The sequence below is a fragment of the Dermochelys coriacea genome, chromosome 2 (genome assembly GCF_009764565.3).
Source record: "Dermochelys coriacea isolate rDerCor1 chromosome 2, rDerCor1.pri.v4, whole genome shotgun sequence".
NCBI lineage: Eukaryota > Metazoa > Chordata > Testudines > Dermochelyidae > Dermochelys > Dermochelys coriacea.
The window spans coordinates 249,557,990-249,585,477 of NC_050069.1; the positions used below are offsets into that span (position 1 = coordinate 249,557,990).

At 41.7% G+C, this 27,488-nt stretch overlaps 1 protein-coding gene across 39 annotated transcripts in view; it reads right to left on the minus strand.

Moving 5' to 3' along the window:
* Positions 1–27,488, minus strand: part of ZMYND11 (zinc finger MYND-type containing 11) — a 160,593-nt gene that overhangs the window by 83,270 nt on the left and 49,835 nt on the right. For 11 of the 39 annotated variants that reach the window (XM_043509615.1, XM_043509625.1, XM_043509601.1 and 8 more), the window contains exon 2: positions 13,519–13,624. The exons of 21 other annotated variants lie outside the window; for them this stretch is intronic. The gene's annotated coding sequence lies outside the window, so the exon portion shown is untranslated. Of the gene's footprint in view, positions 1–2,139; positions 2,168–13,518; positions 13,625–27,488 lie in introns of those variants that run through there. 7 more of the 39 variants (XM_043509616.1, XM_043509627.1, XM_043509626.1 and 4 more) reach the window with 3 other exon arrangements.

Consider the following 27,488-nt stretch of genomic DNA (forward strand, 5'->3'; position numbering starts at 1 on the left):
AGAAAATAGTAACATCTGCAGTTATACTAGCTATGAAGAGAATTACAAGGACTATTAATTGTTATGCTTCAGCTGATAAACTGATTGCCAGCTGGGGTCAGGAAAAAATCTCGCTTCCTAGTGTGGTACTGAGTAATGGCAAGACTATTACACATTTTTTACTTCTCTCCAAAGCATCTACTGTAGATGCTCTGAGAGATAGAATATTTGAGTGGCTGGGCAAGTGGCCTGTCCATTATGGAATTTTATGTAAAATTTAGGGAAGAAAATCACTTCCTTCCTGACCCAGGGAATAATTCAAAGGAGTAGAATGATTTTTAAAGTTTACGGATGCTTCATAAAAAGGAAAGGAGAACTTGTGGCATCTTAGAGACTAACAAATTTGTTAGTCTCTAAGGTGCCACAAGTACTCCTTTTCTTTTTATGGATACAGACTAATACAGCTGCTACTCTGAAACCTGTGATGCTTCAGCTGCTCTTTAATAGTCTAAAAATATAACACATACATGTTATGGGCTACATGCTCACATGTGCCAGAAAAGCACTCAGCACAACTGAGGAGGGGCACTCAGGTGCTTTTTTGACATCTTTCTGTCCTTCTGATCCTGGGGGCTGCTGGATGCCAAACTGGCCCTAGTGTAAGTAGAGCAACCTCAGAGGGAATCCACAGCTGTTACATTAAACATTGAGCTTTAATTCCCCTTTGCACAGCTGGAGCAGCACAAAGGGGAGTCAAGAACAGCCAATTCTTGGTCCTGCATGTGTAAATCCATTTACTCTTGTGTTTGCAGGGAAGAAAAACGTGTGTGTGCATGGGAGAGAAAATGGCACCTTTAATAAAAACTCCCCCGAGCCATGCAGCTGCACCTCATGCAGCATGCACAGCAAGACTCCTGCCGTTTCTGAAGTGCTGCCCATCAGTGCTGCCAACCAGATGGATAGGGTACAAGGCTCCCCCGTACACTTGCCACTTCTGGCATTGCTAGCCATGGTGTTGGTGTGGTTCAAAAGCTTTCTCCTCCCTCCAACTGCATCTTCTGCCACTTGCTGGGAGGAAGGTTCCTCTTTCCTGGCTTCTTCTGGTGCCAACAGCAGTGGAAGGGGCAGAGTCACATCAGTGCTTCTTTTTCCCCAGGCCATTTCCAGTGTTGCTGTCCAGGGAAAGGTAGCAAATAGGAGATGCCAGGATTCCTCCTTTTCCCAGCCTCCCTCCCTTTGTCTCTACTCCTGGCTCCCAAGTTTCCTCTATGTGTCTTGAAAGGTCTCCCTGTGTGGATCCTCACATTGCAAACTGCACAGGGAAGGGATGTTGTCCCTTATTTGTCTAGGAAATGGCATGCCAATAGATATAAGAAACAGAGTAGTAACTTACTAAGATAACTATCACACACTCACAAGGATTTCCTGTTCCAAACAGATTTAATAGCTTTGGCTTTTGTACCAAACTTTTCATCTTGCAACAAGTGAGTTATGTTTAGTTTTCATATTTGGTGGTTTTGACTTGTTTTTGAGACAATATTGGTCTCTCTAGCCGCAACCCCCACCAAAAAGGATGCCATTTCTCGGTTGAAATGCAGATAGTACATGGCCTCAACGCTTATTAAAAGTGCCAGAATAAATTCCTAACTTGTTAAAAAAATCGGCTAGGCAAATTTAGCAACATTTTTCAACTTTTAGCCCTATTAAAAGGAGAGAAGTACAGCGCCTTTTGCACTCCAGAAACAAAGATTACTGCACTTCTCCACATAACACATCGCAACAGCCATTCTTCCTCACTGCTGATATAAAACTAACCACAAGAGTCCACTCCCTAAATTACTGCAAAATTCTAAAAAGCCCTGCATGCTATTGCATAATCCTGTTTTCAGTTGAAGGTTCTGGTTGCTTATGAGGAAAAAAATCTACACCCCAGTGTGCTGACCTATATAAAGGCTTCCTGCAATTAATATTTTTCAAAAATAAGGAGACTATAGAAAGGCTTGTGAGAAGTTAAATATGCATTTAACATTCCAGATTTGTGTGTAAATTTATCTACTGGTATAATTTAAGTACTACTGAGGCCAATTTATACCTGCTGGATTTTTAAAGACCACTAAGAAGACAAAAATTCCAGGGACCCTTTACAGCCACAATACTTATGTGTGCATTTTCATGTTGGTGCCAAAAGGTGCTTCGAGTTCAGCTCTTTGATAATCACATTGATATCAACATTCTGGGAACAAAATAAAAGGCTGAGGTGTGTGAAGAAAGAGTTGGCAAAAATTATTGATGGTTTTCTATCACTGTGTTTAGCCATCACACTCTATCAATATGGGTTTAGCTACATCACACCATCTTTGCTGTGTCATGCTAGTGAGCTTAACATGTGAAGTAGCTTCTTAGAATAAAGGTTGGCAAAACATATCGGCAGGAAACACTATGGGCTTGTTTACACTGGCACTTTACAATGCTGCAACTTTCTTGCTAAGAGGTGTGAAAAAACACTCCCCTGAGTGCTGCAACGTGCAGCACTGTAACGTGCCGGTATAGACAGTGCCCCAGCGCTGGTAGCTATGCCCCTCATGGAGGTGGTTTTTTTTAGAGCACTGGGAGAGCTCTACACAAGCCGCAACTACACAAGTCGCAACTACACGAGCCACGTTAAAGCGCTGCCACGGCAGCGCTTTAACGTGGCCCGTGTAGACAAGCCTTAAGAGATAACAGTCAGTGGGACTTGTTTTCTTCAACTTTACATCCACTTGGAGGGGGGGGTTGGAGAATCTGGGAAAACTCTTCCTTTATAGAGAAAGCATGGCAGATTAGCCTGGGGCTAAGAACTCCTGATCTCTAATACTGACTTGCTATGGGGCCTTGGATAAATTATTCAGCTTCTCTCTTTTTTTTCCTGTCTATAACATAGGAGGCAATAAAACTTATTTACCTTCCTCGCAGGTGTGTGATGAGAATTAACTAACGTTTGTACAGCATTTTGAAAATGATACACGAGTTAAGTGTTATCCTTACTACTTAACCATGAACTCCATGGATATACAGTAAAAAGGCTCACTTTTATATAGACTCACTCTTCCCTTTGTGAATGAATGCACCCAAGTTTTCCATCTAGACTATACTCAGCTTTAGATGGAAATTTGGTAATGTTATCAAGCTAAATAGATCACAGTGCAGAGTTTGTAGTTCTTTGCTTCTTCACAGTGGCAATAGATGAATTTTGTGTCCCATATCAATATCCACCTGGCCTAAACAAACTCTGCTCCAGTTTCCAAAGCTTGCTGGGGTAATAGTACTGGATTTGTAAATTATAGCAGCTAGTCAACAACTTAATACAGTTGTGTATAATGATTTTTAAAGTATGTTGTAATAATATGCATAAAGCTGGGCAAAGCTTTCCAAATTTGTAGGGATCTATTCTTATATCCTATTTTGACCTGTTCAAAAGGAATTGTCTATTAAAGTCCCTATTTACAAAGTTTGGAAGGTAATTTGGAAGGATTATTCCAGGAGTATATTTAAAAAGCTCTTTAAAGAGTTTTAAAGCTGTTCAAGTTATAGTTTACAGCTGAAAAAGCTGCTAGAATTTAGCTTCTGTCACTAGTTACAGAGGATGGTTAAATCCTTTAGATACTTAAAAGTCTTCCCTTCTAAGAGAATAAGGAGAAAAAGTAGTAGTTTCTTGTTGTGTTCTTTTCCCCCTATTTTATTATATGAAAATCAGATTATTTAATTTTTAGAACAAGGGAGCCTGTTTGTTGAGATTTTTCTACCTTTGTGTATTCACTTTGGAACTGATCCAGAGTCCATTAAAGTCAACGCAACAAGTGTTTCTATTGACTTTCTCTGGCTTTGTAGCAAGCCCTTTGTCCCTTAAGTTGACATCCCTTGACAGCTCTCCCAGATCCTCCCACCGAAAAACAGAGCTGTATAACATCTATGTTGCAATAGAGCAGTCCAGCAACACAGTCTGCAGCTACTGTAAGTGGAAAGTCTTAAATATATTAAATCAAAAAGACTATATGAAGGTCTCAAATTTAAATGAAAGAAAAAAAATCAGGAAATGCTCAAGTTATACTTCTCATAGGCAAGAGACTGTCCAGTCCCTTCCTCGAGGCCCCGCCCCCACTCACTTCATCCCCCCCACCCCTTGCTTGCTTTCCCCCACACTTGCTCACTCGCTCATTTTCACCAGGCTGGGGCAGGGGGCTGGGGTGCAGGCTTTGAAAGGGAGTTTGGGTGCGGCAAGGGGTTAGGGTGCAGAAAGAGGTAGGGTTCTGTATTGGGGGTGTGGGCTCTGGGGCGGGGCCAGAAATGAGTGGTTTGGAGTTTCCCTCCAACTCCTAGGGGCTTTGCGTGCTGCGCGCCCCCAGAGGTACCGCCCCTGCAGCTCCCATTGGCCGCAGTTCCTGGCCAATGAGAGCTGCGGAGTCGGTGCTCAGGGCAGGGCCAGGGGAAGTGTGAGGAGCCCCCATGGCTGCCCGAGTTGGAAGGATATGCCAGCTGCTTCCTGGGAAGCCCGGCTGCGCCACTGACCAGACTTTTAAAGGCCCAGTCAGCAGTGCTAATCAGAGTCACCAGGGTCCCTTTTCGACCGGCTGTTTCGGTCGAAAACCAGACACCTGGCAACTCTATAATAGCTAGGCTGTCACATGTCTACACAATGCATGCAATATGTAATGAAAACCTTTTACTTCCCAATATCCATATAGTACACTGTATACTAGAAAGGACACTTGTCAGCCTAATAATACTAAATACGACACATGCACAATGTAAGCAAGTTTATATTGCTATGAAAAGAATAACTTTTGTATTTCCGGAATTTTCTTTATTTTAGTTTTGCCATCTTAAATTTAGATAGAAGTTTCTGAATGAAGTGAATGAATGAAATTCTGAATATTCTGAATATTCTGAAATGAATACACAATTCCACGAAATACAGTACTCTGGTAGAAACACAAAAACCATTACGCAGAACTATGGAATTCTGTAGGTCTTTTTTCTGTAATTCCATTTTTTTTCAACTCTAGTATACAATTCTGTAGATACATGAACAAACCTAGCTACTGACAGCACGTCACAATTTGGCTCTGAGGCACAGTACAACCCGTACTGTCAAAAGCAGTAATGTTACTAAACACCTCTAAGATCTTTATAGTTTTTTGTTTGTTTTTTTAAAAATCACTTTCATGCATGTGCAGTAATCACTTATATTGTTGTTCATTTAAAATTCACTTACTTCAAGCTTAACAGGCAACTATCCTTCACTGAGGTTTAGGCACACGATGCGTGAGGTTCTCAAGTTTGGACATTTTGAATTATTAAGCCACAAAAAGCTGCATGATTATTTTAAAAACAAACCTGGAACTCACACTGTTGAGACTGGGCTTCACCTCAAATGGAGAATTTTTGAGAAACTCATAGGTGAGTGAAAACAGGTAATGAAAGCTGAAATGCAGCATTGACAGTAGATGCCAAGGAAGCTGAAATAATAGGAATATAACTGCAGTTAGAGGCTGCTAAAGGAGTTTTTTGTCTAAATGTTACATCGATTCGTGTGTGTAATATTTTGTGCCTAAATCAAATATAAATATGTATATGATTAGAATTTAATCCTGGATTTTGCCCCTGGATCTGGAATTTCACATCAATTAAGAAATCCATGGGCCTGTATGCAATAGTTTCATTCCTCCATAGAAAATGGGAAGGAATATTCTTGGTTCCTGACTGGTAAAATTCCCTGAACAAATTGTGATTGGGTGACAAAAGTTTGGAGAATAAGAGAACTTGTCTACAAGACAGAAGGCAGTGTAGGTCAGCATGGGTGAAAAGAAGTAGCCAAATCCTCAGATGGCAAAGGAGCTATGCCAATTTGCATAAACTCATAGTAACTTTCTCTCCATGTAAAGTCTAATGCATTTTACTGCAGTTAAGCTGATAGATGTGAATTTGTTCTTTGATAATTGCTCCCATTTGGTTTGTGTTTTTTCACCTGTACAAATTCAATAAACTATGTATATTCCACAGTGTCTAGAAGTTTAGAAGGTATTACGTACATCCAGAACAGTCTCTTGTGTCTACTTCATCCTTAACAACATTACACATGGAAATCAAGAGGAGAAATCATGTAGGCCTTGTCTACACATGAAGAAAGTTACCTAGCTTAACAAAAGGTATAATTTTAAACCAATATAAACCAGTGCAATTTTCTCATGTAGATGGGCTTTAGCCTCCATAGCAACAAATCACCCATATCTAGAAAGACGATGTAGCACTGTACTATTTTGAAATAGCTTTTATGTTGTTCAACAGAACTGGGGATCTGCATATCTTGATTAAAGAAACAACCTCAGCATGAGACAGCTCATCAGAACTAACTCCAGGGCTATTTAGATTTTATAGAAGGCTCACTACCACATATAGAAGACACTTATGCACCACTACACTTATATTAACAGTGGCAACAAAAGGAAGATGCCTCCTTGATAAATAGGTACTTCCCGTTCACCTTCTTGGCTGTAGTTAGTGCAGATGATCCCTACTGATTCTGCAATTTTCTCTTAAAAACAAAACAAAATAAAACAAAAAACCCAACTGGCTGGTGCAGAGGCATTGGAAAATAAAAGGAAGAAAATATAAATATGAACACTAGATTTTCCTCCAAAATGTTGCTAAATAAACTCTCTTCCTTCTTAATAATTTTCCTCTCTGTACCAGAAGACAAGTGGCTTGTCTGTTCTGTAACTCACATACTGTGAACTCTTTGGGGAGGAGACCTCCTTTTCGTTCTGTTTGTACCGCATCTGGCACAATCGAGTCCTGGTCAATGACTGGGGTGCCTTCGTGCTACTGCAATAAGACACTATGAAATAAACTTTGCTTCTAGATCAGGCAAATAAGCCACAGAGGGAACTTGAACAATCTTAACTCTTTGGTTAGTATAATTGATACAAAAGGTTTTTCCCAAATAGATAATGTGCTAACATATACAAAAGTGAAATAGATCTCTCTCTCTCTTCGGATACAACTGTGGACACATCAGACCACAAAAAGCCAGGGCTACACAACACAAACAACGATGTGCATTTTTAATTCAAAGTTTCAGGAACGTATGCAAAAAAAGAGGTACTCTCAAATAATAGGGTTCAGAGTAGCAGCCGTGTTAGTCTGTATTCGCAAAAAGAAAAGGAGTACTTGTGGCACCTTAGAGACTAACAAATTTATTAGAGCATAAGCTTTCGTGAGCTACAGCTCACTTCATCGGATGCATTTGGTGGAAAAAACAGAGGAGAGATTTATATACACACACACAGAGAACATGAAACAATGGGTTTATCATACACACTGTAAGGAGAGTGATCACTTAAGATAAGCCATCACCAGCAGCAAGGATGGGAAAAGGAGGAAAACCTTTCATGGTGACAAGCAAGGTAGGCTAATTCCAGCAGTTAACAAGAATATCAGAGGAACAGTGGGGGTGGGGTGGGGGGGAGAAATACCATGGGGAAACAGTTTTACTTTGTGTAATGACTCATCCATTCCCAGTCTCTATTCAAGCCTCAGTTAATTGTATCCAGTTTGCAAATTAATTCCAATTCAGCAGTCTCTCGTTGGAATCTGTTTTTGAAGCTTTTTTGTTGAAGGATAGCCACTCTTAGGTCTGTGATCGAGTGACCAGAGAGATTGAAGTGTTCTCCAACTGGTTTTTGAATATTATAATTCTTGACGTCTGATTTGTGTCCATTCATTCTTTTACGTAGAGACTGTCCAGTTTGGCCAATGTACATGGCAGAGGGGCATTGCTGGCACATGATGGCATATATCACATTGGTAGATGCGCAGGTGAACGAGCCTCTGATAGTGTGGCTGATGTGATTAGGCCCTATGATGGTATCCCCTGAATAGATATGTGGACAGAGTTGGCAACGGGCTTTGTTGCAAGGATAGGTTCCTGGGTTAGTGGTTCTGTTGTGTGGTGTGTGGTTGCTGGTGAGTATTTGCTTCAGATTGGGGGCTGTCTGTAAGCAAGGACTGGCCTGTCTCCCAAGATCTGTGAGAGTGATGGGTCGTCCTTCAGGATAGGTTGTAGATCCTTGATGATGCATTGGAGAGGTTTTAGTTGGGGGCTGAAGGTGATGGCTAGTGGCGTTCTGTTATTTTCTTTGTTGGGCCTGTCCTGTAGAAGGTGACTTCTGGGTACTCTTCTGGCTCTGTCAATCTGTTTCTTCACTTCAGCAGGTGGGTATTGTAGTTGTAGGAATGCATGATAGAGATCTTGTAGGTGTTTGTCTCTGTCTGAGGGGTTGGAGCAAATGCGGTTATATCGTAGCGCTTGGCTGTAGACAATGGATCGAGTGGTATGATTTGGATGAAAGCTAGAGGCATGTAGGTAGGAATAGCAGTCAGTAGGTTTCCGATATAGGGTGGTGTTTATGTGACCATCGCTTATTAGCACCGTAGTGTCCAGGAAGTGGATCTCTTGTGTGGACTGGTCCAGGCTGAGGTTGATGGTGGGATGGAAATTGTTGATATCATGGTGGAATTCCTCAAGAGCTTCTTTTCCATGGGTCCAGATGATGAAGATGTCATCAATGTAGCACAAGTAGTAAGGGCATTAGGGGACGAGAGCTGAGGAAGCGTTGTTCTAAGTCAGCCATAAAAATGTTGGCATACTGTGGGGCCATGCGGGTACCCATCGCAGTGCCGCTGATTTGAAGGTATACATTGTCACCAAATGTGACAATGTCTTTTTCCCCAATAATAATAAAGGTAAGTCACTTGGCATGATGATTTAAGGTGTGTGAGAGAACCAGAAGTTGATGACTTTTTGCAGATTGAACTTAGCTTTCAGTTTATTTTTTCCTTTTCATCTCGTTCTCTAGAATATACATAATTGACTGTACCTTTCAACTGTAAATTATAATTGTGCTGCTAGCAATGGGATTTATGTCTCAGATATTTGTTAGAACTATTATTCCTCTACCAGGCTTTATATTTTATTGAGGAGAGGCAGCTGAATCACTTTCTGTGGCCTCTCTATAAAACCAAAGACTACCTGAACATGTTCTAATATTTGTGTTAGATTCAATCAAGGTGGAAGTGGCCTATTCTCAACAGGTCATCTACAAAGGTCCAACAAAGAAAGTAACAGAACTCCACTAGCCATCACCTACAGCCCCCAACTAAATCCTCTCCAGCGCATCATCAAGGATCTATTATCTATCCTGAAGGACGATCCCTCACTCTCACAGACATTGGGAGACAGGCCAGACCTCGCTTACAGACAGCCCCCCAACCTGAAGTGCTCTCCTACTGGTTTTTGAATGTTACAATTCTTGATGTCTGATTTGTGTCCATTTATTCTTTTGCGTAGAGACTGGCCAGTTTGGCCAATAGGCCACTTCCACCTTGATTGAATTGGCCTCGTAAGCACTGACCCCCCCACTTGGTAAGGCAACTCCCATCTTTTCATGTGCTGCAATATATATATTGCTTATTGTATTTTTCACTCCATGCATCTGATGAAGTGGGTTTTAGACCACAAAAGCTTATGCCCAAATAGGACTCCTCGTTGTTTTTGCTGATAGAGACTAACACGGCTACCACTCTGAAACCTGCTGAGAGCCGTCTCAAGACAGACAAGCAACATTACTTAGCTCCGATAAGACTTTAGTTCCAAAATGCCAGGGACATAACTGCAGGGAAAGGAGACACCAAATACAGAAGCCAAGCAGCTTTTCATTACCAACTGAGTCAGAATAGATGCTATTTCCAGGCCCAAGGTGTCAAGGCAGAGCAAGACTGAAAACCTTAAGAAATATGCTCAGAGCTTAGACAGCCAAAAATGCTTGTCATGTTGATCTGTGTCAGACACAAGATGAGCCTCAGATAAAGCAATGCCTAAGCTTAGGGGCTTTCACAGGATCAGTAAAAGGAAACCTTAAGCAGGGGTGTGTGGGAAGACCTGCAAAAACTGAGCTGCAGAAGCTGTTTCTGAGATCCAAGACCAAGGACAAGGAAAAAAGGAACTGATTAGGGTTCAAACAATGCTTTTCCCCAGTTCCTATGTCCACCAAGCAGTTGCTCCAGAGCACTGAGATCACTAGAGAGGATACAACTGGAGAGTTGCAAGCCTCTTCCAAAGTCTTTAACTGACTGCTTTTGGTTTTTTTGGAAAATGCATTTCCAAAGTTGTGCATACAAGCATAGCTCTGAAGTTAACAATGGGCAGAGCAGAGAGCGCTTATTACACAATATTCAAAACAAGTATAGCTGTTAAATCAAACCTCTCCCCACAAACAAAAAAAACCCTAGCACCGTTCCTGAATGAGGACCAAGTTTCAAATTTCAGCTATTTTGACAGAATACTGTCCCATAAAAAATAGGTAACTTATTTTATTCATGTTTCCTATTCAAAATCATTTGAAAAGATTTTCCTCAAACATTCCCCACCAAAATTCACATCTGAACGAGGACAAACACAGAATGATTCATGCCCAAAGAGGAAAGGTATGACCATGTGAAAACAGAAATTATGATGAAAACTGATTTGCAATGTTAATAGCATTCACTACCAAGAAAATCATTGATAGGTAACAACTGAATATCATTATGAAACTTCTCTTTTTTTATCTTAATTGTGAGAGTTTGTAAATGATAGGTGAAAAAATAAAGTTTAAAAAGAAGAAAGATAAACTTATCAAGAGAAACTGTATCAAAAGGCAAATGGTAACTTGGAAAAATAAACATTTATAGAAGAAAATGGCTTTCAGATGATGCACACACATTGTTACACTGAGCTCTCCACCACTTCTATGATAGCAACCTCTTGTCAAACCAGGGTAGCAATCTACCTCCAGCAAACTCTGTCTCAGTCCTTGCTTGTGCCATGGAATTCCTCACCCCAAAACTTGTCAAGAGAAGACAGGCAGGAAGCATTGTGTCAATTTGAGAAGAATTGGGAAGCATTGTGTCAATTTGCCTTCCAGACACTCTAGGAGTAGCTGGATGTTGTGGGGGAGGTTGAGGACTGGGTTTATTTTTCTGGCATGGATTTTTGTCCTGGTGCAGTAAATGTACTGTTCAATTTGTGTGGTTGCTACTTTCACAGAGTTTGGTTTTGGTAGTGTCCTCTGGTGCTGCGTCACAGCTTCTCTGAGGTGAAATTTGCAGACATGTAACTAACGTTAAGATTTTGTCACGGTTATTTTTAGTAAAAGTCATGGAGAGGTTGCGGGCAATAAACAAAAATTCACAGAAGCCCATGACTTTTACTAAAAATAACTGGGAGTAGGGTTGGCGGAGGAATGACAGCTGGAGCTTCACTGCCATAGCCATGGGTGTGTGTGAGGAGGGGGGCAGGGGGGGCCACAGCCCTGACCGCAGAAATCAAGGAATCCGTGAACTTCCGTGACTATGCAGTTTCCTTACACGTGACCATAAACTGAAGAGTTGAAGAGGAAAAAAACTGCATCAGCTTTGTGTGAGGTTTCTCAACTTTCTCTTGTAGCTAAGCAATGGCATTTATTTGTTTTTAAATGCAGGGGAATTCTCCAAAAACTCTTGCAGATTTGGTGGCAGGAGGGCAGAATTCCACATTTTTTTTTGGTTATTACCCACCCATTTCACTTCCTCTGTCCCAAGCCTATCACATCTTCTTACACATCCAGTCCTCACTACTCTAATCTCATACATATCTCCCTTCTATACTAGAGATCTGAGGGAAAGAGGGACACAAAGGGAAGCTATAGGGCTCTGGAGGGTTAAGTCACTTTCACTCTCCTGCAACATCACACTCTGCCTTCCCATTGGCAGGTGCTACTCAGAGTTGCTCCTTCTAGCACTACTGTCACATGTCAGATAACAGTGTAGAGAGAGGTCCTATAGGGAAGGAGGAAGTTTACTGCAAAACCCAAGAACACTTCCTGATATCATTATCCAGGGCTGCAAGGTGTTAAAGGTATCTATCTGGCCATTCAGCAAACTGCATTCCATTCCTAGACTCACAGACTTTACCCACTTGCAGGCATAGAGGGAAGATATATATGGTAATTTTGCCTTAGCAATGGGATTCAATTTTCAGATATTTGAGAACTCTCCTCTGCCAGCCTGTATCTTTTTTTTTTCTTCCTCCCTCAGATCTGTACATGGCTGAATAGGGGTACAGCTCTGACACAGAGACTCAACTAGTCTCACCCTGCATATCTGATTTCCCACACTGCAGGCTTCTAAGAAAGCACAGGGTCTGACTGAACAGTGTGCCATTTCTGTGACCGCACACAGAACTTAAAGCCTGGATAAACCTACTAATTAGGTTAGCCTAATACAAACTTCTGAAAATGTCCTTCACAAGGAACTCACAGCATGCTACTTGGACTTCACAGAGATCGTCACTACATAATCCAAGGAAATTCAACTTCAAGAGCATATTGCTGGAATATAATTCATGAAGTGGTAGAGAGACTCGCCCATCTGTTGCTAGGTAGAGTGGGCTTGAAAACTCCCAGATGGAATCAATTTAGTTTGATCTCTTGCAGCACTCTCATTTGGGCTTCTCTGGAGCAGCAAAAGTCTTGGCAGAAGTCAGGCTTGTAGCCCAACCTCTATGATATTTTCTAGAAAGATTGCCGTGATTCTGCCGAATGCAAGGCCATGTTGGCTGACACATTTCTGTTTAGAGAGAAAAAAACCCAGTGCCCTCAATGCATTGGTTTGAAAGCTGGCATTTTATGGAGCTTCCTGGGTGTTCTCAGAAAATCTGGTAACTACTTCAGTGGTTGATGCTAAATTTTGATCACCCATATAATATTTGTCAGGGAACTTATTTTGGGGAAAAATGCTAGGGTTAAAGTTGTCTTTCCACCCTTATTCAATCAGTGTCTTTCTTTTCTGCATCTACTCTCTTATCCTTCTGGTTCAGGGTGATGATGCCTGCAACAACCTGCATCACTGGAGATCCTACATTGAACTACTTAGTTCCAGTGCATGATGTTGAGTGTGAAGATACTAGTCTATTTCACTCAGCCTTAGAAGCTGTATCTGAAAAACTTCAGTCCAGGAGTCTAGCATTACATGTTCCTCTCCACTTTCATAGGATGGTCAGCAGAAGAAGTGGGGAAAGGGAGGGTTTAATTTGCTATTCGCTGAATATGCATCCCCAACATGTGGCCAGGCAACAGATGTTCATTCCTGGATCTGTATAAAAACTTCTTACTTTACCATCTCACTTGTAGTTCTGATTTGCTAGTCTATAACCTGATGAAATAGACTGTGATTCTGGAAAGCTGGCCTTTATTTCTCCAAATCTCCCTTACAACTTGCTTTTTAATTTCACCACTCTTTTATCCTCATTATTTTTATTTTTCCACATAGCTAAGTCAATTCCATTATTCAACAAAATTAAGCATAAATTTAAGAAGATTTCACATTTAATTTTATCTACTTTCTGGTGTTCCTTTACCAAGTATAAGTCCCCTTTTTATTTATTATACATTGGGATTCATTTAAAAATGATTTAATGTACCCAACTCATATTTCATTTTTACTTGTTTTCTATTTGTGCTTCCATAGTTGTCACTTCAGTGCTTCAGTTAATATAAGACTTAACTCTTTTTTCTGATTTCTTGAGCATGATCTGAAACAGATACAATGTGAATGGAAAAGTTTCCTTGTCCTTTAAAAAGAAAGTTTAATCATTTCAATGATAGTTAAGGGTCTCACAGCTCACAGCATTTGATGCTAACATCCCATTGCATCAACACGCTCATGCCCTATAATATGACTCAATCTTGCTCTGAAATTGGGGATCTGAAGAGTCTGTGTGAAAATTTGGGAATTTCACTAATTTTGCTTCCATGGAAGTAGGATTGGGCCCTCAAGTTTTAGTGATGTCATCTGCTGCAGGAAAAAGTACAGATACTGAACTCATAAAATCATAGAATATCAGGGTTGGAAGGGACCTCAGGAGATCATCTAGTCCAACCCCCTGCTCAAAGCAGGACCAATCCCCAACTAAATCATCCCAGCCAGGGCTTTGTCAAGCCTGACCTTAAAAACCTCTAAGGAAGGAGATTCCACCACCTCCCTAGGTAACCCATTCCAGTGCTTCACCACCCTCACAGTGAAAAAGTTTTTCCTATTATCCAACCTAAACCTCCCACACTGCAACTTGAGACCATTACTCCTTGTTCTGTCATCTGCTACCACTGAGAACAGTCTAGATCCATCTTCTTTGGAACCCTCCTTTCAGGTAGTTGAAAGCAGCTATCAAATCCCCCCTCATTCTTCCCTTCTGCAGACTAAATAATCCCAGTTCCCTCATCCTCTCCTCATAATTCATGTGTTCCAGCCCCCTAATCATTTTTGTTGCCTTCTGCTGGACTCTTTCCAATTTTTTCACATCCTTCTTGTAGTGTGGGGCTCAAAACTGGACACAGTACTCCAGATGAGGCCTCACCAATGTCGAATAGAGGGGAATGATCACGTCCCTCCATCTGCTGGCAATGCTCCTACTTATACAGCCCAAAATGCCGTTATCCTTCTTGGCAACAAGGTCACACTGTTGACTCATATCCAGCTTCTCGTCCACTGTAACCCCTAGGTCCTTTTCTGCAGAACTGCTGCCTAGCCACTCAGTCCCTAGTCTTTCTAAGTGCAGGACTCTGTACTTGTCCCTGTTGAACCTCATCAGATTTCTTTTGTTCCAATCCTCTAATTTGTCTAGGTCCCTCTGTATCTTATCCCTACCCTCCAGCGTATCTACTGCTCCTCCCAGTTTAGTGTCATCTGCAAACTTGCTGAGGGTGCAATCCACACCACCTTCCAGATCATTAATGAACATATTGAACAAAACCAGCAGCAGGACTGACCCTTGGGGCACGCCACTTGATACTGGCTGCCAACTAGACATGGAGCCATTGATCACTACCCATTGAGCCCGATGATCTAGCCAGCTTTCTATCCACCTTTCAGTCCATTCATCCAGCCCATACTTCTTTAACTTGCTGGAAAGAATACTGTGGGAGACCATATCAAAAGCTTTGCTAAAAGTCAAGGAATAACATGTCCACTGCTTTCCCCTCATCCAAGAGGACAAAAAATGCTTTGGCAGTTAAAGGTGCATTTTCTTTCCTCTTAGATATTTTTTTCAGTTTTGTATGCTTCCTGTTTTGTATTCCACTTATACATTTAATATTAGAGGCCTGTACATCACTGCATTCTGAACTTTGTACTTTTCGCGTATTTAATACAGTAAAGCCTGATTAACAAATCTCACACACACACGTGCCCCGGCACCCTCAGCCTGAATGGTTAAAATTTGGCAAAGTATAAGTAACTGTAAGCACCCTTTACTAGAGGGGTCTCTGAACTTAATTGGGAGTGTTCCAATTGGGAAGATCCTGAGTGCTCCAATCCAGTCTTCGAGACTATAACTCCCATGATGCTTTGGGGAACAGAAAGAAAAACTTCCTTTCCTGGAGAGTTCAGGGAGAGGAGCTGAGTCTGTTTTTGTGGTGCTCTGCCCATACCAAGAGCTGCTACTAGGAAGCCAAAAGCTGCTACTGAGAGCCTGCTGGGGCTTGGATTAAGCAGGGAGCCTCAGAGGCTTTGGTGGGCTTCACTGGGGTCAGGGCAGCTGGTCTGCTCAGAACTGACTGAGGAAGGCCCGCAGCGCAGGCGGTGAGAGTAACCACTGCCTTTGCTGTTTGGGAAAGTGCTTGCAAAAGGAAGGGAGTCAGCAAAGAGACTTCAAAGGGTTGTAAAAACAAAAGGAGTACTTGTGGCACCTTAGAGACTAACAAAGGGTTGTGTAAGTCTGCAAAGAAGTGGAGTAGTCGTGTCATCTAACCAGAATCCAGAGCTGCTGACATCTGGTTAAACAACTCTAATCTTCAGAGCGGGCGTGCAGCTTGGAATGATCCCAAATTAGAAATGTTCTGCCCTTTGTTACCTTGGCTGGAATGCTGTCCCCGGCTTCAAGATCTTCAAGCATGCCCATGCAAGCGTTTAGAACTCTGAAATCCAGAGCAGTGCACACTCAGGAGTGGGATAAATGGTAACAGTGTAAATGCAAGTTACATAAATTTCATTTACTACAGTAAACTGTATTTGTTAATTGATTTGGGCTTCAATTGGAGTACTGTGTCTAGTTCTGGGTGCCACATTTCAGGAAAGATGTGGACAAATTGGAGAAAGTCCAGGGAAGAGCAACAAAAATGATTAAAAGGTCTAGAAAACATGATCTATGAGGGAAGATTGAAAAAAATATTGAAAAAAATAAAAGCTTATTTAGTCTGAAGAAGAGAAGACTGAGAGGGGACATGATAACAGTTTTCAAGTACATAAAAGGTTATTACAAGGAGGAGGGAGAAAAATTGTTCTCATTACCCTCTGAGGACAAGCAGCAATGGGCTTAAATTGTAGCAAGGGCAGTTTTGGTTGGTCATTAGGAAAATCTTCCTAACTGTCAGAGTGGTTAAGCACTGGAATAAATTGCCTAGAGAGGTTGTGGAATCTCCATCATTGGAGATTTTTAAGAGCAGCTTAGACAAATACCTGCCAGGGATGGTCTAGATTAGTGCTACTCAAAGTGGTGGTCCGCGGACCGGTGCTGGTCCGTGAGCCATTGGCTGCCGGTCTGTGCGCACATTGGGAAAAAAAATTGCCAGTCCCCCCCACATCAGATAGCTTGAGAAGTACTGGTCTAGATAATACTTAGCCCTGCCACAAGTGTAGGGGACTGGACTAGATGACCTGTCGAGGTCCCTTCCAGTTCTATGGTTATATAATTTATCGAACTGCCCCTTACTGACCTAAATTAGTAGTGACATTCAATCTCAGTCTGTTACACTACGTTTCCTTAAATTGTTAAGTAGAGGCGTGTTAACTCTAATCTAAGTGTATATTGTTTATAATTGGTGTTTTTGAGTTAGACCCATTGCACAGATTACCTCAGATTTATTCCTGGAGGCTCCCAAAGGCATACCAGTGAGTGTGTACAGGGCCCAGCCAGGTGGAGGCACTGCCAATTTTAATCCCTTTACTGTACAAGTAAAAGGACTGCAGCAGAGAAGTGGAGAGAGGATTCGCACCTATCCAACATCACCACTGGGATACTCAGGATCTCCTTTACTGTCAACAACATCAGGCGTTCAAGCACACTGGTGAGTGCTGCTGGCTCCTGAGTAACCCAAGGAGGAAGGGGGTGGAGGGGAGTTACACAACTGAAAAGAGGAAAAACATTAGCCAATTTTAATAATATGTGGTGCTACCAGCTCCACCTATAATCAAATAATAATAACAACAACAGAAGGTAGAATTATGCCCTAATACTAAAAGATGCCAGGAAAAAAATGTGGCTGACAGACGTTAGCCAGCCAGTTCAGAGTAGGAAGCAGTGATTTGCTTCAGAGGATGCTGGGAAGGCTGAAAATCTGGTTTTCAAAGGCAAGAGCATAGTAGGAGGCACACAGTGTAAGTGTGATTTTCTAATCTTTCCATTTAATTGTTTGTGTAGCAACATTTCCGTATAGCTAGAGACAGGAAATTATGCAATATACAAATTTCCTTTAAAAAGACAGCTTTGCCTTCTCTTCCTGTCTATCTCTAAAATGTTCTGACTAGTGTCTCTCACAAGGTGTATGTTTGTTGGATTTTTTTTTTAATTGGGGCACAATTGCTTGTTTTTAAATAATGGAATGGTGTAACTACCGGAATAAGCCCATCTTCTTCTAAAGTGATGTGTTACAAAAACGGTATGCTAAGTTACTAAACAACAAGTAATAGCACTCAGAGATAGGCTGATATTATTTCCTGAGAGCATGACAGTGGAGGGTTTTATAAACATCATCCCCTAAAAACTCAATATACCTATTTCTAACTGTACAATGTTGCTAAAATTAATATTATATTTTGTTCTAATGCAGTAGCAGTGATGTATCTGAGGCTGAGATGGACGCTGCCTTTGAAATCCCTATCTGAAGGCTGAGATTGTAGCAGAAACCCTATTGAGGTTAGGAGCTCAACAGTTTTGTAAAAGAAGCCAGAGCCAAGGTTTAGGAGCTCCATGGGAACTCTGAGCTGTGGGGACCTAAAAAGGAAGAAGGATGAGTAGGGGGCCAGGAACCATGCAGACTTTACCACCATGTAAGTTTACGTATAATTGTATATATAAATATACACATACACTACCACTACTGACTGTAAGGGCATGGTTGGTTTTTTTTTTAGCTCACTAAATAGCCATCCTGATGTAGAGAAACCTGGTTTAATTTCTGTCAGAATGGATTTCTTACAAATTAAAAACTCCATTGCAGGTGGAGCCCTGCACCTAGAGTAAAGTCTATGCATACTGCAAAATCAAGGTTAAGGTTAATCCCATTCTTTATCTTTGTGCACTTGAACAGTTTTACATATTCAAGTTTTTCTAATTTTTATTTAAATTTAGTAGAAATATATTCAGTTAGACCCTCATTCTGCTGCCATTGAAATAAATAGCAGAACTATATTTTACTTCAGTGGTGCAGGATCAGGGCCATAATTATGGCTCACATAGTCCTAGTTTCAGTGACTTGTAACTTTCCAAAGCCCTAAATACTTCAATACTTTAGGGCTGGAAGTTCTCATGCCTGTTCTCAGCCAAACCCTGTTTAAAATGTTGGAAGTCAAGAAAATGCACGGGCACTATTTGCTGAATGATATGGAAATAATTTTAACATACTTTTATACAGAAGCAATATCATGTATATTTTTCAATTAAAAGCATACATGGAAATTTAAACACAAAAATCTTGTAATGTACAACTGCAGTCAAGAATTTACCCACACATGAGTGAGAAAATTCCAAGTTAGGTTACATATGGCAAGGTTAATTCACTCTGCAGTATAAAGGATTATATCTAATAGATCTAACTATTCAAAGTATATGTAAAATGGCTGAATTAGGGATAACCTGTGAATGGTCTCAACTTGAATGCTGCATATTTTTAAACTATATTTTCTTGATTGTGTCTGAAATTAATTTTAATTAAATCTAAAGAACACCACCAATCTCCTTTCTTGGCCAACAGCAAAAATGAAACTGCACAAATCTAAATTATGAAGCATTTTCATTGTACTTTATTGGTAGCTTCTATTTGGTCAAGAGGTAAGGGGTAAAATTTTCAAAGCCCCCTAACTGAGTTAGTGACCTAAGTCTCATTGAAAGTCAATGAAACTTAATCTCTTAAAGTAATTTATAGGCACATCTGAAAATTCTACCTGAGGCCAATAGTGGCTATGTTTATAATTAACGGATAATTCTTCTACCCATTAATTTGTGCACTTTGTAGGCTTCATACTAGCTATTTGCATCACTACTGGAACTGTAATTTCACCTTCTCAACTTCCTCTGGAGACAGCTCATGAAATCTATTTGGTGACTCAAGTGTGATTTATATAAAGCATCCCCTGAGACTAACTCCAAGACAGTTTAAGAATGGCAATACAAGAAAACCCTTAAAACTGATGCCATACATTTAACAATTTAAAAGTAACATCCCCTTTTATTCATAAGAGTTGCATCAATCTGGCCTTGTATTTTATGGAACACATACAAACCGTGGAAAATGGAAGGAAAAGTAAACAAGAAAAAAATGCGGAGTTCACAGCTTGTACAACCTTCCTGCCAAAAGAAACTAGATCTGTAACTATATTATATGACTGAGTGCGCAGTCCACAAGGAGCTGCTCTGTTGATATACAATGCTCCAGTCTACCCCATTCAAGGACTCCTCACTGGAGAGGGTGAGAGGAATGTAATTTAAATCCTCTAGAATTAATCTCATATCATAAATCAAACCCACAGCCTTGGAAGCCTTCTTTGTCCTGTCCTGTAATTTATTGAACAAAAATAAGTTACTCTACCTGCCAAAACCTGTTACTCTTCCCTAATAAATCAAGAGAGTTTTTTGATCTTTAGGCTCAAATAGAGATTAGTTCACTCTGTGCAGTAACTGTAGTTCTTTGAGATGTGCCCCCCTATGGCTGCTCCTCTTCAGGTGTGAGTGTGCCCCCTGCACCTTCGATCAGAGATTTTCATTAGCAGTGCTTATTCGGCCTGTGCCCTGCACCAAGGCTGTATCAGTTTGCACAGGCAAACTGCCCTCAGTTCCTTCTGCACCACCAAGTCTCCGAAGGAAACTCCAAAACAGAAGGGAAGGAGGGTGGGTAATGAAGCATATCTCTAAGAACTATAGTTAATGCACAGGGTGAGTAACTTCTCTTTCTTCTTCGAGTAGTGTCCTTATGGGTGCTCCAGTTGAAGTGACTCCCAAGCAATATCCCCGTAGGGGTTCTCAAACTTGGGGTCGGGACCCCTTCAGGGGGTCACGAGGTTATTACATGGGGGGTTGCGAGCTGTCAGCCTCCACCTGCTTTGCTTCCAGCATTTATAATGGTGTTAAATATATAAAAAAGTTTTTTTAGTTTATTGGGGGGTCGCACCAGAGACTTGCTATATTAAAGGGGTCACCAGTACAAAAGTTTGAGAACCACTGATCTAGAGGCATTGACTAGCGCGTAGTGTCTGGAGAAGGTATGTACCAAGAACCATGTAGCAGCTCTGTAGATTTCAGATATGGGACATTCTTAATTAGAGCTATAAATATAGACTGTGACCTTGTAGAGTGAGCTGACCCTCAGGTGGGTGGAAAGCGGGCAGCACCGTCAAGCAATAACACATCCAGGAATCCATTTTGATAATCTTTGGGTAGAAATAGCAGAACCTTTAGATTAGTCTGCAAATGAAATGAATAGTCTAGGACAGGGTTTCTCAACCTGTCAGTCAGGACGCAAAATTGGGTCACACTTGAATGTTTCAAAGGGTTGAGTAGCAGCTCCTGTGGCTCCTGTCCCACAGGCCTGACTGGGCTTGCCTCCCTGCTCCAGGCACTGTAACCTCTGGGGTCCAAGCCGTCAGGTTTGGCCCAGTCGTCATGATGACAGGAGTCCGGGTAGGCCAAACCTGAGTGAATGGCACTGCAACCCCATGAGCCAGGTCACAACTTCACTCACACACATTTGGTCCAGTCAGGAGGCAAGGCCAAACCTGAGCAGTGCTGTAACCACGGAGGTTGCAACGCTGAAAGCCACGCCCAGCCAGCCCCATAGCACAGGAGTTGCAGGAGCCGCTACTGTGGGGTGAGTTCCTGGCAGGACCCAACCACCCCGGGGGGCAGGATCTGACCAAAACCACTCCCAGGCCTCCATGCCCAGACTATTTACTGGGTCGCAACAGGCCATAAACAGTTACAAATGGATCCTGAGCCCCAAAAGGTTAAGAACTACTGGTCTAGGAGATTTCCAAAATTAGTCCTATCTAGGGAGAAGGCTAACTCCCTCCTAACATCTAGAGTAGGGAAAGCAGTCACCAGACTACAATTATGTGGTTTGGGAAAGAAAAATGATAGGTAAATATGTGAGTCAAATGAAACTCAGAAGGAAGTTTAGGAAGGAACTTTGGGTCTGGCTGTAAGGAAACCTTGTCCTTGTAGAAAGGAGGGTCTGCAACTAAGGCCCCAATTTCTTTGACTCTGTGGGACGATGTAATAGTCACTAAAAATGCTGTTTTCCAAATTCAGTAAAGAGCAGGTCACCATCAGTTCTAAAGGAGGTTTCATGAGACTTTTAATAACTAAATTAAGGTTCCCAACAATGTGGGGACTTTAACTGTGCAAAAAGATTTCTCAGAACTTTCATGAAAACACTCATAATTTATAGTTATAGGGAGAGCAAACCTCAAGAATCCCTCAATTTTAGTATGGAAAGCTATTAAGGCAACCAAATGCACCTTAAAAGAACTAACTGACAGTCCTGTTTTCTTTAGTTGTAGCATGTAATCCAGAACAAGCTGAAGCGAGGCACATTCAGAAACAACTTTCTAGAGTTTGCATCAGTGACTAAATCTTCTCCACTTTTGAGGTAGAATTTTGCCTACTGTTTAGTAATATCTGTTATGCCTCTGCAGAACAAGCAGACTCTAATCCCGTGAATCATGAAGGAGCCACACCTTGAGGCAGAGAATTCTCAGATTGGGATGCAGCAGTTGATTGCTGGACAAAGAGTGAAGTGAAACAAGTAAGGAAACCATGCCTGCTTTGACCACAATGGTGCTATTAAGATAACTCTGGCCTTACCATGTCTGATTTTGTTCACCCCTGTGAGGATCAGAGGTACCAGGGGAAATGTGTAAAACAGCTTCTTTGCCCAAGGGAGAAGGGCACCCCCCAAGGAATTATGACCTAAACCCCTCCTTGAATAGAACAGATGGCATTTTTCATTTGTAGCTGTGGCAGCAAGGACGATTTATGAGAATCCCCTAGTTTGAAATATGCCCACAAGAATCTGGAAGTCCAAATCTCATTAGTAGTCCAGGGAAAGACATCTCTTGAGAGCATCAGCTGTGACATTTTGCCTGCCTGGGAGATAACACTGCTGAAATTCTTATGTAATTTTTTATGCACCAGTTCCAGAACATTGCTTCAGCACAGAGGGAAGGGGATTTCACTCCTCCTTGCCAATTTATATAAAACATTCAGACCACATAGGGTATGTCTACACTGCATTTAAACAACTGCAGCTGGCCAGTGCCAGCCGACTCAAGCTCCTGGCACTTGGGCTAAGAGGTCATTTAATTGTGATGTAGAAGTTCGGGCTCATGCTGCAGCTCGAGCTCTGGGACCCTCTCACCTCGCAGGCTCCTAGAGCCCAGGCTCCAACCTGAACATCTACACAACAATTAAACAGCCCCTTCACCTGAGCCCCACAAGCCTGCATGAGCTGGTACAGGCAAGTCACAGTTTTTTAACTGCAGTGTAGCCATACCCATTGTTTGTTATGACTCTGATAGACCTGAATCTCATGAGAGGCAGAAAATGAAGGCAGACATTTCTGACTGCTATGAGCTACAACAGGTTGATATGGAAGTTGGTTTTTTGGGCTGTCCATATGCCCTTGAACAGTTTTGACAAGGTTTGATAGTGTCATGAACCTGTCCATGGAAAGGAAGGCCCTGGATGCCAAGGAATCCAGGGATGCTCCAATAAGTTGTATGTTCTGTACAGGAGTCCTTGCGGATTTTCCCATGTTCAACTCAAGACCCAAGTCCAAGAACAGAAAAGGTGCTATTTGTGTGGCAGTCAACACCTCTTGCTATGACTGATCCCTGAACAGCCCATCATCGAGGTATGGGAATACCATGATCGCCTGACATGCAAGTAGGCAGCCACTTCCAATAGAACGTTTGAAAACACTCTTGGAGCTGAGGAACTTCTGCTACTGGCTGACTGCAGTCTAGCTTAGTTTATTTTAGTACAATGCAGACACACTAAGCTGTGTCTCAGGCAAAGGTAACTGAGAAGGAGCTGAGAGTGGTTCACGCACAACCTGATATAGCCTTGGTGCGGGGCACGAGGATATCAGTAGCGCATGCGTCGGCCAAAGGGACACGGATCATAAAAATCTCTAATGAAAGGCGCGTGGGATGCACGCACACTTGAAGTGAAGTACCCATAGGGACACTACTTGACGACGAAGAAAGTTATAGTTAAAAATATCTAAATTCTTCTTACTTATATATGATGGGGTTATGTGTATGGCTACAATTTTGTCATGGACATTTTTAGTAAAAGTCATGGAGAAGTCACAAACAATTAACAAAAATTCACGGAAGTTGTGACCTATCCCTGACTTTTACTAAAAATGTCCATGACAAAATGAGGAGGGAGGAGGATCGAGCACTCTGCCCTGCTGTGGCTGGGACGGATCCCTGCCTGTGGTTGCTGGGGAACTGTGGGGCATCCCCAACTCCCGTGAGAACTGGTGAGCTACGGGGGATTCCTCCCACCGGAGGCAGCTGGGGAGCTGCTTGGGACCCACACCACTCCGGGCAACAGGGGTCCCCCGCAGCTCCCGGCCACCACGGGAGGTGGGGGTACTGTGCAGCTCCTAGCCATAGTGGGCTGAAGTCACAGAGGTCTGCGGAAGTCACGGATTCCCTGACTTTCGCAACCTCCATGACCAAATCGTAGCCTTAGTTATGTGTAATGCAATTGCTTGTGTAAATATTTCACCTATCATACCTGAAATTAAAGATCTAACTGAAATAAAAAGCTTTGAAAGCCAGCTCCAGATATAGAAATAAAATACACTTCCTTACATATTTCAGAAGAAACTGTCTATCAAGGCAAGTCCAGTTAAACTAAGGCACCATCTAGAACTCATCTACACAAGGGAAACCATGAGTTCTCTTCTTCCAGGACACTGCCAGTATCACCACCAAAAGACTTGAAAAGCTGAAGGTCAACATAATGCAGAAGCAGTAGATTTGACATAATGGAACACAAAATCCAGCATCCCTACCCCTGGCAGTAGCTAGTATCTGATGCTGCAGAAGGAGAAGACATCACACAAACACCTTCCCAATAATGAACTTCACTAATTGCACAAAACTTTGCAGGAGATGTGAGTGTGCTCAGGATTCCTTCCAGATGTCTGCAGGTGATATAAACCAGCTTATTTTCTAAATAATGAGATTTGATTACCCTTCTTTTAGCATGCATAGGTGGATTTCTAGGTCATTTAAATTATTGAGCACTTTAAAAATATCCAGCCATCGTATTTGACTGCATGACCTCCAGCGGCTGAGTGCATGCTGGTTGAAGAAATATATGTATCTGTTCTAAAGTTACAGGCCATTCATTCTATCAAGTGACTCCTTGTTCTTGTTTAATGAAGTGGGAGTGGAGGGAGACTCAATCATTTTTATCATTCCTCTGTATTTTTGAATATCTCAATGCAGACATCTCCTGTCCTTTTCCTTCCCAGACTGAATAATTCTATTTTTTCAGTTATATCATAAATATGTCAGATCATATCTCTGATCCTCTTTGTTTCCCTTCCGTCCATCGTTTCATAGTCCTTGTGGCAACACCACTGATGAGTCTCATCTCTTCTTTGGTTTTTCATTTTCTCCCACTGAAGTAGTATGAGCTGCTGAGAGACAACACCTTTGTCCCTGCCCTTCAACTGAGATTGATTGGGAAGATGTAGGGTCCAGAAACTCGTTATCTTTCAAGCTCCTCTCTTTAGAAATTATGGACAGGGGGTGACTGCACATTGAAGCACCTATCTTTTAGGCCCAGAAGAATTGCACAACCTCTTATTAGGCACCAGGCTCCCCATACAATGCATAAGGAGAATTAGGAGACTAAAAAAGGGATTCACAAAAACCAGCATACTGAGCCAGGAGCCACCTAAACTATCCTCAGGAAATGCTGAGGAGGGAGGTGTGTCTTAAGCCCCACCCCTCAAAGGGAGTCAGGTGCCTAAGTACCTGCCAGAGAGAGAGAGAGAGAGAATGATTTTATATCCCAGTGGCTAGGGCACTCAACTGGGAGGTGGTAGACCTGGATTCAAGTTCCTGTTCTGCTAGCTGTGGATCAGGGATTTGAACATATGCCTCCCACATCCTTAGAGAGTGCTCTAACCTCTGCATTATTGGTAAAAGGAGTCCACATCCTCTGCCAGCATTTTTGTGTGGGTTTAGGCATCTGTTGAGCAATGCCTACCAAATTGGGCCCTCAAGGCAAGCTAAGTGGGGGAAGGCCTAGTTTGTGAGGCCCACTGGCGCTTAGGCATGAGTTAGGCTTAGAGTGTCAGGGCTTAGGCAGCTGTGTACATGCCCAGCCAAAATTTAGGAGCCTCAGGGACTTTAACAATAGAAAATTAAGGATTTTAGACACCTTCAAGACTATAGGCAGCAGATCAGTGGTGGTTTTGCAAATGCCAGAGGCAAGAAAATGTTGGGCATAGATACCTAAATCCCCCCTTGTGCATCTAGCCCTATGGGTTTCTCTCTCTCCTTTGAGGACATCTATGTGAAATTACCCACACAGCAGTAATCTTAATAAAAACAAGATTTATTAAAATAGAGAAAATTGAAAAACAAAACAAAAAACTTTTGCTTAACATACTAGATTTACACTTCTCTAAAACATTTTCAGCTTAGCTACTGATAAAAAAGGAAAGCAAATAAGCTTGTATCCCTTAAAACCAATATCCTCTCTGACAATTCTGGTCAGCCTGTCAGTATTGCTTGCTGCCCAGAGACAATAACCGCTCTTTTGTTCCCCACAGACACACTTACTCACATACCCAGTTTTCCCAAACACTGTTCTAGAGACTAAAAGACAGAGTAGGGTTTGGTAGATAGTTTCAGTCTCCACCTCTCGGGAGATGGTCCTCTGAGGAAGAAAAAACACTTAATGAAGATTAATGGCTGCCCTTCTACAGCTTAATGAACTAGCTCAGACACTGCCTTTCTTTGACCACCGTGGCTGGCTACACCCAATTTCGGACAGGTCTCTTGATAAACCTCTTGAGCATTTTTTCCCCTCTTGTCATGAGCAAAGAGTTATAGCCCCTCTGTCATAATTAACTATCTCTTATGATGATGAGTGAAAAACAGCTAAAAAAAGTTTCCTCAAATTGACAGGTCACTCTTTCTTTTTGCCTTTTGTGGTTTTAGGTCTAATCCACACACTTTTTACCGATATAACTATGTTGGTCAGAGGCAATGTTGTACTGACATAGTTATACCAGTACAATCCTAATGGAAACACAGTTATGCTGGTAAAAAGAAAAGGAGGACTTGTGGCACCTTAGAGACTAACAAATAAACTAAGGTGCCACAAGTACTCCTGTTCTTTTTGCGGATACAGACTAACACAGCTGCTACTCTGAAACCTGTCGTTATGCCGGTGTAGCTTATTCCCGTTCCCGTATGGGAATAAGCTATTTTCGTATAAGCATATTTATATTGATGTAACTGCAACCCCTCTAGGAGGACTGTGCCGCTTTAACAGTTTGCCAACCACAAGTGTTCAAAAATCATAAGCCAAACACCCCATAATCATGAGATTTTTTTAAAATAACTTTTGGATTTTTTTATTTGATTTCTGGTTCTGAGCCATTGGGTACATTTGCTTGGCATTTTCAAGCTCTTCTCCACAAACATGAGAGCTAGAAACTTACTGTTAAAAAAAATGAAAACGGAGATTCTCATGCAATCTCTTGATTCCAGGAGTGGAGGCTTTAAGAAAAATACCAGATACCGAGAAATTAAATCACAAGAGTTGGCAACACTGTTTTAACTATACCAGTAGAGATAAAGCAGTACAACTTCTCTGCATAGACAAGCTCTTGGAAGGATGATTGTCTTTAGAAGTTTTTACCAGTTGATTAGCAATTAACTCAAGGTAGTAAGCAACTTTGCAAAGGCTAGTCTGGACACTGTCCAAACTTTGTTCCAGGTTGTGGTTTACCTTATATCAGCAAGGACTACTAAGGTGAGTTCAGTCATGTCTACACTATAAAGTTTTGCTACTTTAACTAAACTAGTACAGTTAAATCCCACCTCCCCATGCATGGATATACCAGTATAAAAGTACTGGTATCAATATA